This window comes from Coturnix japonica, chromosome 1, assembly GCF_054131305.1.
Source record: "Coturnix japonica strain WE chromosome 1, WE-NBRP24, whole genome shotgun sequence".
NCBI classification, from domain to species: domain Eukaryota; kingdom Metazoa; phylum Chordata; class Aves; order Galliformes; family Phasianidae; genus Coturnix; species Coturnix japonica.
The window spans coordinates 159444461-159459152 of record NC_140663.1 but is presented as its reverse complement, the minus strand read 5'-3'; the positions used below and the strand labels follow the sequence as shown (position 1 = coordinate 159459152).

At 46.5% G+C, this 14692-nt stretch overlaps 1 long non-coding RNA gene across 6 annotated transcripts in view; it reads left to right on the top strand.

Annotated features, from left to right (window-relative positions):
• Positions 1–14692, top strand: part of LOC107308251 (uncharacterized) — a 49707-nt gene that overhangs the window by 22645 nt on the left and 12370 nt on the right. For 5 of the 6 annotated variants that reach the window (XR_014942155.1, XR_014942156.1, XR_014942159.1 and 2 more), the window contains one exon: positions 5747–5813. The exons of the other annotated variant lie outside the window; for it this stretch is intronic. This is a non-coding gene — a long non-coding RNA (uncharacterized LOC107308251). The remainder of the gene's footprint in view (positions 1–5746; positions 5814–14692) is intronic. 6 annotated transcript variants of the gene reach the window in all.

Sequence of the window (14692 nt, the reverse complement as noted above, 5' to 3'; positions counted from 1 at the left end):
AGCCAATTCAGGTCATTACACTCTCTAAATAAGACTCTAATGCAGTTTTAGATAAACTCATCTTTTCAAAGTTGTATCAAACATCTTGATAATGGAGTGTCTTGTCTCTGCATAGTCTGTGAGTAATCTGGGTGGTGCTGCAGCAAGTGTTTTGTTTTGAATTGATTCAAGCAGTTTATGGTCAAATTTAGAGACCAGTAGTGCACAGCAGCAAAACTTTGCATCCTTGTTCCTTTGTGCTTGTATATATAACCTTCCTGTGCTGGCATGAGCAACTCTGATCTTTGATACAGTGAACAGCTTCCTGCAGTAGGCAGAAGATAGAGCCTTAGCTGTGCCTTCCAGCTGCGTCAAGAATTTATCAGAGTTGCTGACTCCTAAAGCGCAGGCGAGCAATGCCAGAGTACATATTATAAATGACCCTTTTCTCCTGGCCCACAGACTGTAAACAAGCTTGATGCAAATTCAAGCAAGGAAAGCTCCATGCCAAGGAGTTCATTGATTTCTTTGTGCTGTGAGTCTGGTGGTCTGGGACTGCTAAAGCCATCTGTAAAAAGGCAACAAATGAAAATGTCTCCTCTGTGAAATTAGCAAGAATTTTAATTGCAACAACCCTGAGACATTCCAAAGCACATCAGAGCCTTCCTGGATCAGAGCAAGGAATAACATAGCTCTTATCCCAGAGCTCCCGTGATGTGGTTAGCCAGGACTAAATGGGGAGTGAATCATGGCCTGGAAGAGAGGAAACTGATCTGGGGTATTCTTTTAAACGTTGAGATAAGCTTATTTGCTTGGGTGATTTCCATGTGGAATTTGCATGTTTTGAGCTTTTGTATAGCTGAAGGGTGACATCATTGGATAGTTTTGGTCACTTTAGTGGCAAGTGCAATATGATGCACGAGGGGAAAGCAAAGGAGGTTAGAATCCCTCCTTTGCTTTAGGTGCTGCATCTCCTGTGCAGCTGCAATGTGGCTGGCACCAGGTACTCTCCGTGCTGATGGAATGGGGCAAGAAAAGGTACCAGGGATGATCATAGCTCCTGTGCATCACTGCAGTGAGGCAACACAGTGCTGCAGGCTCCAGCAGCACTGCCAGGTACTGCTGGGTGCAGTATGGCTGGGAGGTCAACAGGTATGACTGGGTGCCTTGGAGCTCCCCAGGTATGGTTGGGTGCTGTATGGATTGGAGCTGCCTAGGTATGGCTGAGTGCTGTATGGCAGTTGGGTGCCATATGGATTGGAGGTCTCGAGGCTGAGGCTTGTTGGGTGGTATGAGCTCCGTGAAGCAAGTCCTGCCTTCCTATATAGCACATGTGTGAAGTGGGAGCCGATCCCCACTTCTGTTTGTATCAGAACTGTGTTCATATGGGATCACTCCTAGAGGTCTCATCCCATGCCAGGGACACAGGATGTACATCACCCCAACCACTAAGTGATGCTGCCTGACCATAGCAGGAGTTCCTAGGGGGATGGGGTCTCTGGGGGCATAGTTCAGGAAACTGTAAGTGTCCTTTAGGACCTCTACAATGTGGCTACAGGCACCTGACAAAACATCAGGGAGTGCCTGACCCAGACGGCAAGATGTCCTCTCTTGTCACCCACCCCTTTGGTAAATTTGTGCAGTCTCTCTGGGTATTACACTATGCATGTCTAAAAAGGAAATAGGAAAGAGCTTTGAATGGAAATTCTGAGCAATCAGCAATGGAGCAGAACCCAACCAACTTCCCGTCACACTGGCTGTGAGCTTCAGCTTGGAATGATCAGAGACCCTGAACTTTAAACAGAGCCTTAGGAAGTGCTGGAGATACTGTGAAACAGCAGCGAGATTGTCCCGGCTGTACGTACCCTGTAACGTGGATGAAGTCAGGCCTCTGTCCCAGCAGGGCAGCCACACTGCTTTGCTGCCCTCATGACTCCCAGCACTGCTTGGCCATTCCCTCTGAGCCCTCCTGAGAGGCTGTTCCTCCAGGCTTGGATAAAGCCAGATCTTTTTGTTCCGAGAGTGGCCGTGGGAGGGGAGCTTGCTGTATATAAGAGCTCTGCCACTTGCCAAAGGGCGAGAGAACACACCCTGGTCTGTTTTGTTTACGACGTAAATCACAGTGTCAAATTTGTCTTAAGCTTCAACAGAGATGTGCCAGAGAGATTTTTATCCCGTAACAGCATTACGCATGTACAGCTGCCACGAAAACACATGTGAATAGAGCAGGGGAGGAAAGATCTGTGATCTGAGAACTTAATATCAGCACTGTCTGGGTTTTTTTTTCTGTACAACCTCACCCCAATCAAAAAGTGGTTATCATGAATAGATAGTGCATGGAGGAGTATTGTTACAGCATCAGCGCTTGTCTCCAGTTAATTAGTTTCTCATCCAAGGACTGCTGAGTGCGTTATCACATCCCAGGGAAGAGCCACTCCCACTAGCAATGTAATTCAGCAGAGCTAGGAACCAAATGAATTGCCAGGCTGCAAAACCCTCTTTAACAATGGGATCCTCATTCCCCACGAGGAGGTGTGGTTTTTGGGCAGCCACTTTCAGCCTTTTGGATTACTTCACTCGGGTGAAGGAGCTTATGCAATGCGTGCGCACTGTAAGTTGGTGTAAACCCATCTGAGATTTGCTAGAATCAAAAGGTTAGCACTGAAAGTCTGCAAACCTCACACAGGTAAATACAGGTAAAGGCTTCTCTTGTGTATGTGTAAAAAGGAGTGCAAACGTGATTGTCCCATACTGCTTTAGGTTTGTAAATATAATTTTCTAGAGCTCTGAACTTCAGAACCAGAATTGGTAGAAGGGAAGGAAAGAGGATATATTGAAAATAAGAGAGCAAGGGATGCTGTTCATTAAAATGGTTCGGTCATGAAAATGATAGCATTTTCAGTTCAAAGGGAGATGGATAGAGTGGGCAACTCCAGAACATGTGAAGATGGGAGCTCTGTGCAGCCTCACTACTGGGCGCCCAGGGAAATGGCAAAACTAGACCGGAATAGTGAAGGCTCTAATCCCAATTCATCACTTATACCCTGCTTATATCCAGGCACTCTAAGATAGAACGGGCTGCTGCCTTTCACAATTGTGGGAAGGGCTCCCCAGCTGCACGATCCAAACGTTTTGAAGTGAAACGCAGTACATTATATTAACTTGGTTCAGACAATCAGCTTTAAACATCTGAATCTCGTTTCTTGATGTTAATTCCTCTTGCTCAATCTTTATTTCAGCTGCGTGGAATTCTCAGACCTTTCTGACCCTGATTTATCGTTTCCTGATGTTTTATTGCTAAGTCACTGAGGTTTCAGGGAGGCTGATGTTTCTGAAATGCACACACCTTTGATTGTACGCATGGGCAGCATGTCAAGCCGAACCTCTCGTGTGTTCTGTATCTATCATCATCTCCACTGCTGTGTCCTCTGCAGTTTTACGATTTACCGCACTTATCTGTGTGCCTCATTTGATACAGCCCTCCTTCAAATGTGGTTATTATTTAAGGCTTTTCAAGCTCAGCCTCTGCATACTGCAAAACTTGATCTGAGCTTACGTTCGCTCTTGTCACTCATATACAGGTTCCATCTGTTCCCCTTTTCCTCTCCCTTTGCTGCTTGCCACATCCAGACCACATGCTGCTTATACATTGTACAATAGGCATTTCTGCACACACACTTCTGAAAATATGTCTCTTAGTGCTTTATTGTTAGCATGTGTCTTGTTGCTTCAGGCAAGTTTTATCAGCAATGATTCTGTTGTTTACAGACACGTAGAATAAAACAGGGTACTGATAAAATGGGACTGGAGGAGAGGAGATCTTTGATGCGCCAGTTACACTGTTTATGCCAGCTTTCTGAGCACGTTCCCTTGCCACCGCTTCCCCAAATTCAGTAGTTGCCTGAGGATAACACCAGATCCTACCATCTCAGCAATGTAAGGACGGCTTCGCTCTGCGCATTCCTGCTCCATGTTGGTAGGGATTCCCCAGCACCTCCTACTCCACTGTGCCTGGTTTACAGTTGCACTGCAGTGCCTTTACATAATGGCTTTACATATTCTTCTAGTTGGGAAAAAACAAATCCACAAATAAACTAGTTCAGGAAGTGCCATCAGTGCTGCAAAGCCCTGTGCAGACCCCCATCTTGCAGGAGGTGAGCTGACCCCCAGCAGCTTCACCAGTGCATGAGTGGGAGAGGACTCATGGATGTGCAGTGGCCATGAATTAAGGCAGGTAGATCCTCTGGGAATCATCTCATATCCTTCCCTTCATACCCTGCTCCATTTCTGCAGTAAGACTGAAGTAACTGCAAACAGATCCCACCGAGTACAGCTCCAAGTAACATTCCTGGGTGCCGGCAGAGGGGCTGGCACAGAGCCCATGATCTACATTATTGCCACCCAGGGATTTTCCACATCAGGAAAATCCCCAGCAGCCCCAAACCCCTGGTTTCCCATTTGCAGAAGCCTAAGACCTTCCAGTGGTGATGGTAGTCTCTACTACTGGCACTTTAAAGTGCCAGAGAGCCAATGGCAAAAGCTTTATTCATGGGGACTACTGAAAAGAAGATGTGAGCAACCAGACTAAGGACCCTTCTGCTTCTGCCTTCCACTACAGCCATGGTTCATTGGGTGCCTCCTGGCTCCTATCCCATCATGTGCTTCCAATCCCACCCTGTCCCCTCTGCTGCCCAGCAAAAGCTCATCTGCTGAAAAGAAGCAGGCAAGAAGATTGTTTTCATCCACACCAGAATACTCCTTTTTCGGTTATAATACGCTCAAAACACCTGCAGTGAGACTGTCACAGTGTCAGTCTGCTTGCTCTGGGTTCATCCACACAATCAGCTCACAGTCTGTGCCCAACAAAGGCAGTTCCTAAAGCGAGCGGTCCCTTGGCAGCTCTCAGTGGAAAGGCCCACCAGGTACTTTGCATTTCTGTTCCAATCTGCACCAGAGCTTGAGGACGTGGATCAGCCAGAGCAGAGGCAGGAAGAACGTGAACGAAGAGAGCAGAGCAGGGCTCTTGGCAAGCTGTTGGTGATTAAAAAGAAGGCAGGTAGGAACAGAGATGGAGCAAGTGCCTAAGAGGGTTATTCAGGAGAAACAGAAGCTTCAAGTGATGTTTGAGTATGGGAAAGAAATCAGTATCTGTGGTTTTCATTTGTGTTCAGAGTGCTAAAAGCAGAAGTGGATGCTGGAGTCTGAACAGGAATCTGAGGCTGAGCTTGCAGCTTCCTCACAAATTAGAGGAGAAACTGTTTGATTTCCAGGCTCAGTGGTAGAAGAGCTCTTACTTGTTGGATTTTGCTTTTTGTTTTTTGGAAACAAATTGCTATGTGAGCAGTGGAGCTAATAACACTTGCTTTCCCACGGGTCTGTGACTGGAGAGCCCCACTCCTCCCATAAACAACAAGCCCAGTTCTCCCCTCCCTCTGTGCCTTATGAACAGCACTCTGACCTGTAGGTGCTGGATGACCAGCTAACAAGTGCATGGTCAGCCTGCCTGCCTGCACCAGCTAGTCAGCTGCTGGCTGCATTTCTCTAACTGAGCTCTCTGTCCCTTGCCCAGCCAACCTGAACATTTAGCAAGGAAGTCAGTGCAACTTCTGCCTTTTTGTCTTATAGCAAAACAGGTAACATTACTAATGGGGCTGGATGGGCAGATTGAATCTGAGCTAAAACGTTCTATCATGTTGGCCCTGGATGTACCTTTAGGGTGTCAGTCCAGGTTCTGGAAATCATTTCTCTCCCTCTCTGTCTTTTTCAGCTATTTTTAACCTGAATGTGGTCTGCGATTTGTTTCACACACAGCTCTGAAATGGCACAGCTGAGGGGTGAGTGACTGCTGGGGTTGGGGAAGGGGAAATCAGGAGCTGCTTATGTTGGCACCGATGCTGAAAGAAGCGTTCATGAAATGACAGCTTTGGACTCTCCCTCTCAGTTCTGTATAGAGTGAAGTCCCCCACTGCCCCACAGAAAGGCTGCAAAGATCAATATATTCGCAGTCTGAATGTGCTCAGATGTAGGGCAAGAAGAGCTAGAGAAATCAAGTCATCCTGTGAAAAAAAAACACCAGAGACAATGGCCACTTTTGAAACGTACATTTTTCTGTCACAGTTCAACACGTCAGTACTGCCCACGTCTCTGTGTACCGCCCTCTGTGTAGGCTCTCCTAAGAGAAATCATCTTTGTGGAAGTCCAGTCACTGTACAGAGCGTGCATCAATTCACAGGATTGAGTTCTAACAACCCTTTATCTGAGCTCCTATCCGTACAAACCTAGGGCTTGGTTTTATCTGGAAAACGCATAGGAAAAAGCTTCTTGAGCGTTGATTTACGAAATGAGATCTCTAATTGCAAAGCATTTCTTTTCTTCAGTTAAATATAGCTGATTGTAATGTGTGAGATCTGTCTTTTCCCTCTGTGTTCTGTTTAACGCTGTTTGTTAGACATGAAAGGGAAAGAGGATTAAAAGGGAGAGATGCTATCGTAAACAGCCCTTCAGGGTAGGTGGGAAAACAACAGTAACTCTCTGAAACAGAACACAGGGATGCCCTTAGGAAAAGGTTTTGAAAGTGTCCTGCATTTGAAAGTTAATGAGTAAATAAATCTCTAACATTACTTTAAAGGCTGACAGTGCCAGCTTTAACATCTCAAGCATTGCACCGCAACTGAGAAGAGACAAAGGGAATTTTTAATGGGCAATAAGTGGACTAATATTTTTGGATGCAAAGCTAAAAGCGGGTTAGTTCTGATGAGATGTGGGTTTGTTCCGTACTTCCTGACACAGCAGCTTTACTGTGTAGGGTTTGTTTGCCTTACATTTCTGATAAGGGGTTACTTTTTCCTTAAAAAAAAAAAAAAAAAAAAAAAAGGAAAAAAATTGGATGATCTTAATAAATAATCTTTCTTTGAGCTACAGTAAATCCATTGAGTAAAGAGTTTGTGGGCCTTGGGGGTTGTGTGGGCATGTGTCTGACCATCTCCCTGCTGTCCTGCGGTGCCTTATATCTAGATCATGTTGCTTGGTCTTCTCTGCCCTGCAGCACTGCAAGATCTCCTTGCACAGATCCCATGTTAGTGCAGGGCTCGTGGGCAGGCAGCCACATCGCTTCTCACCCCAAATAGCTGCACAATCTCTGCTAGTACAGTCTCAGTTGTGTCCCCTTTCCATTTGGTGATTTACATCCACAGTTCTGGATTTGACTGCTGTCCTTGGTGCCTTGCAAGTCCAGTCCTTCCCAGGAAGGAGTCATAGCAGAACCGGTAGCTGCAAGGTTAGAGCCCTGATGGAAGTATTCCCTCGCTGCTGTCCTCACGTCGCCGGCAGTGGGAGTATGATTTCTCCCTGTGCGCTTCTCTCCCACGCTGTTGTACTTAAAATGAACAAACTCGTGGTTACCGTGTTCTTGGATGTCAGGCATTTCAGAGAAAAACTAGCCATATCCAGAGCTTTTTTTTTTAGCCTCCTCATTCTCAGGGTCCTCTGCACATGGCTGTCATGAGCGTTAAGGAGCTGCAGTGGCTTCCACAAGTGTGGCTGCACTTTGGTCAGTAGCAGACTTCTGTTTTGTTTGTGTCCACAAAAAGCAAAAACAGATGTTCCTGGTGTAAACAGCTCATCTGTGCCCACTGCCTGTACAGTCCTCTACTAAAGAAGGACGACCTGCCCCTCATTACTTGCCACAGCCCTAGGAGGACAGAAAGAGCTGCTAAGTGGGGAAGAGGAAGGGCAAAAGGAGGATGCTGCCGGGGAAGGGAGTTGGGAAGGATATGTAGTTTGGAATGGAAATCTTACAGTAAGAGAAAAGGCATCTAACAAGGGTTGGGAGAGAACTTCAGAACTTCATGGACTGTTTCACAGAGTTTCTTCCTAATCCCTATTTTTTCCAAAGCTGCTGTGCTTTTATGACAATACTGAGACTTGTGCATCAGCACAAGTTGCCGGCCTATAAAAAGAAGAGCGAATCAGCTCCCTAAGCTTTAGCCATCCAAATGTGAAGGAGCACATGCCAGCCCATGACAGAACACATTAGGAACACCTCTACTCCTTTATCACAGCTGCTTTCTGAGTCATCCTTTTCCTGACAGTCAGTCACCACCTTCCAATGTTTTCTTAGTTGATAAAAAATATTTAGTGTAATTTTTTGTTCAGTTGTTATCCTAATCTGTCTGCTCACACCTTGATGCCACCCACATCCTTACAGCCAAGGATCTAGACAGCTCCTTGGGAGCCTTTTCCCTGCACTCAGCCTCTTCCCATGTTGCATGATGCTCAAGAACATCATCTGCTTTTGTGATATTGAAACATTCAACAGGTGGACAGAAGAACAGGATTGATTCCTCTGTGTCCTCTTCTCCTTCTCATGCCCTCTTTCAGTACGTTCCCAGTATCTTTCTTCTCACTGGCTCCTTCGGGGTTAGTCTTGCTTGAGTATCTGTGTGAAAGTGACAGGCTGTCAGTCAAGCACATAGCCTTTCACTTGACTTTCTCAAGGGAATGCGGCCTTGCGCAGATACAGGTATGCCTGAGACTGATTCTCTTGCTCTCTTAGGGACAATACCACAGGAGGTTAGCTCTAATGTGGCCCTTTATGCTGTGGAAGTTAGCAACAAAAGTGCTAGATTTATACAACTCAAAAACAAAACAGCAATGAAAAAACAACTCCGTTTAGTCCATCTTTAATACACAGATACACACATACCTACATACATACAGAAATACAAATACATGTTGCTCTTGCTTTGCCAAGTCCTGTGCAGGTTCTACCATCCTTGTGAGCAACTGGGGCATGAAAGTACAGAAGGAAGAGGAGATGGAGCTGTTTTGTTTATGAGCAAGAGGCTGCTTGCACAAGTAACCATGCTGGTGGTGCAGTCTCAGGCTCTCAGACTGGTGTGAGGCTCCAGCAAAGCCTGTTGTGACCCTCTGTGGAAAAAACTCAAGACTTGAGCTTTCTTCTGGCTGATAAAGCCAGTATTGTGAAGAAACCAGAAATACTAGTCCTGTTTAAGAGCTGTGCTGTGCCCCGGGCAAGAATACTAACACAGGATTCTCCCTTCAAATAAAAGAGAAACAATCAGATATTCTCAGTGCGGGCCCAGGTGGAAGGCTCTACTAGCTGGGAATATGCACATTGTGTGGCTCCAACGGCAAAGATGTGTGGTTTGTGGGAATACAACCCCATCAGGAAAAAGGCTTGGTTCATGGTGCAGAAGCAAAGAGGAATTTAATCACCTGCCTTCCCTTGGTGAAAGTTAGGTGGTCTTAATGCTTCTTAAGTTTTGACTCACTGAAAACAGCATTGCATCCAGCAAAAGATGAAACATGGGGAAGAGGAACTGCATGGGTAGGTAAGCGTATGCAGCCAAATGCAGAATTTGGGTACTCATACTGTTAAGACAATCATCATAGAAAGTGGGGGAGTTCAAAGAGAACTACAAGAAAATTTTCTTTACAGTGGAAGAGATCAAATATAGAGCAGGGGTAGGTCTGGGACTTTTCAATGGGTGGAGGAAGCCTCTTGAGATAAAATCTGTTGTCCTGTTTCCTGTCCTTTTCCACTGCCTAAAGACTCATGGCAAGAAGCAATATCAAGTGTGGAACGTAGCCTTAGTAAGTATTATTTTAGCAGCACCAAAATCATTTTAGCGAATCCCATCACAGCCCAGGGGACAACCAGTTTCCTTGCTTATTTCTTACTCCTTCTGTGCCTTGCCTCATTCTAAACATGACACTTGGACTAAAGAAAACATTCCCGTTACCTGCTCTGAAAAATCACACTGACATCCTTCCCTTCAGCCTTCATCACCTCAGTGTGGCACAGAGCGTAAGTCATCTGTTCAAATGTAAGTGTCAAGCTCAAATAAATACTCTTGGGACCCCAGTAACTGTAGTGACTGGATTTCCACTGACTGTAACAGGCAAGCTGTGCTCCAGAACTCACTAATGCTTCCCATAAGCCTTGTGGATGCATAGTCAGAGGCTTATAGACAGACCTATAATGTGCTACAGAGAAACAGCAGGCACTGCAAGTGTCTCATGTCCTGCCATAGCGGGACTCTTTGGCAAGTATTTCAGAGTGAATGAGTCTCTCTATTGCATCTAGACTCCTAACTCTATCCCTGTCCAAAACTGGTGTGTATTTTTCCTTGGGACAGTGCCCAATCTGAAGAGTTAGTGTTTTCCACACAAAAAATGCCTGCTTGGTAAACTTCCAAGAAGTTCTATTTTTGATTCAATGAAGAATGGCAGCTTTCCATGGAACTTAATTTTCTTTCTTCCTTTCTTCAGCCCCCCACTCCTCCCAAAACCAAGATTGCTCAAAAATCCATAATTTTTCATTTGGAAATGCTGCCAGGGAGCCTCATGGATGTCAGAGTTCAATTGTCTTGGTCTGCAGGAGGTTGGATGTTTTTTGTAGTCATCCTTTCAAACTTGAAAAACTACAGTAGTTCTTTTCTTTCTTTACTTTCTCATTGCACTGCTTTCCCTCCTCTCGAAGAGAGGGCAGCAGAGGTTCTGCTGTAGAGCTCTGAGAACTGTGGTGCTTTAACACTCTGCTTCTGCTCCCCAGCCCATAAGGTAAATTGCCACCATGAAGGATTAGGAGTGGAGCCTCAGCTGTTAAGCAGCTACTGGAACTCACTCCATGTCAGGGTAAAGATCTGCTGATGTGTGACTGCCTGAGAGCTGGAGATACACAAAAATCTTGCCGGAAGCCTTTTATCCTCCTGCATCCAAAGATTGCTTACTTGGGTATGCAAGTTGTTCCATAGTTTGCAAACCACGTCCAGAATAGCTGAAATTTTTCTGGACCATGCCATCACCCTACTGATGATCACTCCCACGTTTTGATTCATTTTCTGTCCCATTCTGCATCTCCAGAGTTCTCAGTGAGCAAGAACTGAGCGTCTTCCAAGTCATAACGATCCTCACTTGTTCACTCTCTCACAAACAGAATCCCTTTGGCCTGCAGCCAGGGCTGCAATAAGGGCCAGGCACATACAAGGGCAGCTTAAAAGCACCTCGGCTTTGGGAAATCCTGCTGGGCTGTAAAAAGCTGCCCACAAACCCAAATCAAGCGAGGCTTGTCTGATAATTCTTTGGCATAATCCCCAAACTTGCTGAACAGCTTTTCCATACAAAGTATTTCCAGGTGGGTTATTAGGGCCTCTATCCCTTCCATCTTGTATCCTCTTGTGGTTGGAAAAGGAATTCTTTAGAGCAGGCTATTTTTTTTAAAGGAAGACGAATATCCTCCTTTACGTTTCTGGTTCCTGTAAACCAGAAGGATACTTTGCAGGATGCAAACTCTTCCTGCTGCAGCTCACAGCTCTCACCTCCCCATAGTGCTTGCACAGGACTTTCACTTACAGAGATAATTTCACAAGGAGGCTGGTACTGGTTCAAGTAGCAGCGTGCACACTCTGTACTAGCACAAAGGTACTATGCTCTGTTAAACTAGTTTTCTTTCCGTGTTTTTATAGCAGTATCACTGTAGCCACATTTGAGTCTGTGCTACTTTAATGGTACTGAAGTAGTTAAAAGGAAACAGCTGAGCTGCGCGTGTCCTGCAGCTCAGAGTCCTGTGGCTTAGGGCAGGAGGAGGCAAGGTCCTGGGCCCAAGCAGCCCTTCCATCTTTGAGTGGGCATGCTTATGCTGTTTCACTACAGCAGTGTTTCCACGTGTGTATGTACAATTCATCAGTAAAGCTGAGCCTTGCCAGGAGAACCTGGAGCCCTCCCTGCTGCTGTAACACAGCAAAGCTTTGGTTGCTTTCTGCCAGGGGAAGGCTGGTTTGCTGTCATCCCTGCAAGGAGAGAGGCAGGCAGGCAGCTTGCTGACCTGCTGTTATTTTTTCTCACTGCAACAATCTGTGGCTGCTGTGAATGGGATTATAGAAAATGACTCCCCAGCATAAGGCTTGCAGATCTATAGATATCATAGGAGAGAAGCAGGGAAAGAAATTACAGAGTTTTCCTTTGGAAACCGTTAGTGCAACAAACTGGTTCTTTTGCTGGTTTGAGTCTATGGGGTCTGTGGCACCACAGAGCGTGAAGAGAGCTGGAGATGGAACACTGCAGAACTTGAAAAGGTTTCTGTGAGTTAAAACATGCTGTTTCACTTTGAGACACATCAGGATGGGATGATTTGAATGTACGTGGTGTGTCTGAAAAAAATAACCAGCTGTGGTGGTAAAATCCAACCAGGCAGCTAAAGATCTGTTTTGAAGCTGGTCTGCCAGCAAGGCCTTGCTCTCCGGGGAGGTCTAAATCACCGTGGGCTGAAGGACGCAGGAGGCAACCTGGATTTCTTTCCTGCCACTGCCTGAAAGAAGCCAGTTACAGGTCCCAGCTGCAGTGAGGCTGAGAAGGCCGCAGCGCAGACGCGGTGCCTTGGTGTGACTCAGGGCCTTCTCCACTCTGACTTCCTTCCAGCATCCCCTCCCTGGGCTGGAATCTCAACGCCTCCCACTCGGAGATCTTTGTGTTTTTTTTTCCTCAGCACAGCCCAGCCTGTTCCTGCTGGTGGCCACTCAGCTGTGCCGAGCGCTGCTGCAGCCACTCACACCTGGATCAGGCAGGGAGCAGCACTTCAACCCTGCTCAGGTGGGGAGACCTGCTGAGACACCCCATAGCTACCTGGGCTGTGAGGCGCTGGAACAAAAAGCAGCCTGGACAGCCCTGGTAGAGCCAGAGAACTCTATGCTCAAGGGTGTCAACAAGAGCAAAGGCAGGAGGCGCTACAAAGACGTTATTTTCCCTCATAACGAACTGCAGAAAGCTCCACCCAAGTTTCACTTCTCATTCCCATTTTGTATCAAGAATCAACAAACAAACAAAAATCAACACTTGCTCCTGTGCATTGCCGTCTCCGCCATGTGATCTGGGCATGTGATGATGTTGTTGATAACTTGGTTCTTTTGTAGAATCGGATTCATAGCTGCTGTAGGAGCCTGCGCAACTTGTTGGAGCAATTCTCTCCCCTGGCAAGTCACACAAGCTGCAGAGCGGCTCCCTGCCCCGGGCTGCCCTGCGGATCTCTGCCTCCCCCTGCAAGGATGACTCCTCCTCACCATCCTTTTGCAAAGCACCAGCTGTACTCGTTTTTAGGGGAGGAATTCCTCATAGCTGCAGTGTGGAACGCTGTGCGACACCTCAGTGATGAGACAGTAGGTTTTTGTCCAGTCTTTCCTCCCACTGGAAGTAAATAAAAAGGGAAGGATGAGTTTCATTAGGGAAAAAAAACCAAAAAGAAAAAAGGCTGTGCTTGCCAGCCTGCAGTGCACTGTGTGTGTTTGGTTTCCGCTCACTCTGCAGAGATCTGCCTGTGCAGATCTGTTTAGTCATGTTGCACGGACTGGATGGGGCTGTTTGGCAGTGCTGGTTCCCAGCTCCCTCAACAAGCAGATGTTAGCCATAATTAGGAGCCATCCCATCACAACCTCCCTCCCACCCAGCGCTCTTGAGTCTGAACAGGGTTGGCAGCCGGGAGCTCCCAGGGGGGAAGGGGTGCACAGAGCTTTGTAAGAAGGCAGGTTACAGCAATGCAACCTTGTACTCAAAGACAAGAAACAGCTGTGGTCCTGCTTCCCCAGGGCAGGCACCAAGCTTGCCAGAATTCAAGAAGCGTTTGGGCAGTGCTCTCAAATCTATGTGATTTTTGGGTGGTCCTGTTTGGAGCCAGGACCTGGACTCGATGATCCTTGTGGGTCCCATCCAACTTGGGATATTCTGTGATTAAACTTGTGGTGTCTTTCTATGACCAGTCAGCTTCTCAGATCTCAGTAGTTCCAGTGAAAAAAATAGGGGAACTCTTTCTTGATTGAGTGCCCTTCTTTTCACAAGAGAAGGGACAAGCCTTTGAGATCCCTTTGTGATCCTATGCTATTAGAGTTGGCCTGGGACCAGGCCAGCACCTGATCTCTGTTAGGTATTTACAATCCTGGAGCCCAGCCACATCCTCACGGTTGCACAGCAGCATGAATGGAAGCAGTGCTGCGCTGTTTGTCCTCAGCACGTGGACAAGGAAGCATAGGAAACATGGCAGGCATCGATCACCACCTGTGGGGGTTACTAAGGGCAGCAGATAAAAGGTAGTGTGAACACTGCTGATCTCCCCATTGTGCTCCAAATCCACACGTGCTCCGAAGAGATGCAACACACACCCTTCCTGGGATTTGATTTTAATTACAAACGAACTTTTTGTTCACGGGACTAGATGCCAATCCTTCTTAAGGGGCTTAACTGCTCATGCAGTTGATCCTAGCAGCCTGGGGTGGCCTCTCTGCTCTCTCTCTGTTAGCTCACTAGGTGCTTGTACATGCACACAGCACCACACTTCACAGTCTATTGGTTTTTTTCAGCAGTAAGGGTGTAACAGTTGTACAGATATTGTGATCTTTATCTCTTGGGTGCTGGGAATGTGCCCATGCCTATCCAAAGCAACTCTGCAGAAAGCAAATGCCCACCAGGTTCATATAATAAGAATGCAAACTATTGATGAAAATCAGAGCTGATACTTTAAGAAGCCATGTGACTCTTAATGGCAGTTTGAACTCTTAGAGCCAGCACATTTCAGGCTTCTTATTTCTGTGCTTAGAGAGGACTTGGGGTGCCTTCTCTGTGTGCATCACACAGACTATTTCTAGATTACCTAGTTTGGTTGTGTTTTGGTCCATACTTTGCTCATGGCCTCCATGAGGACCCA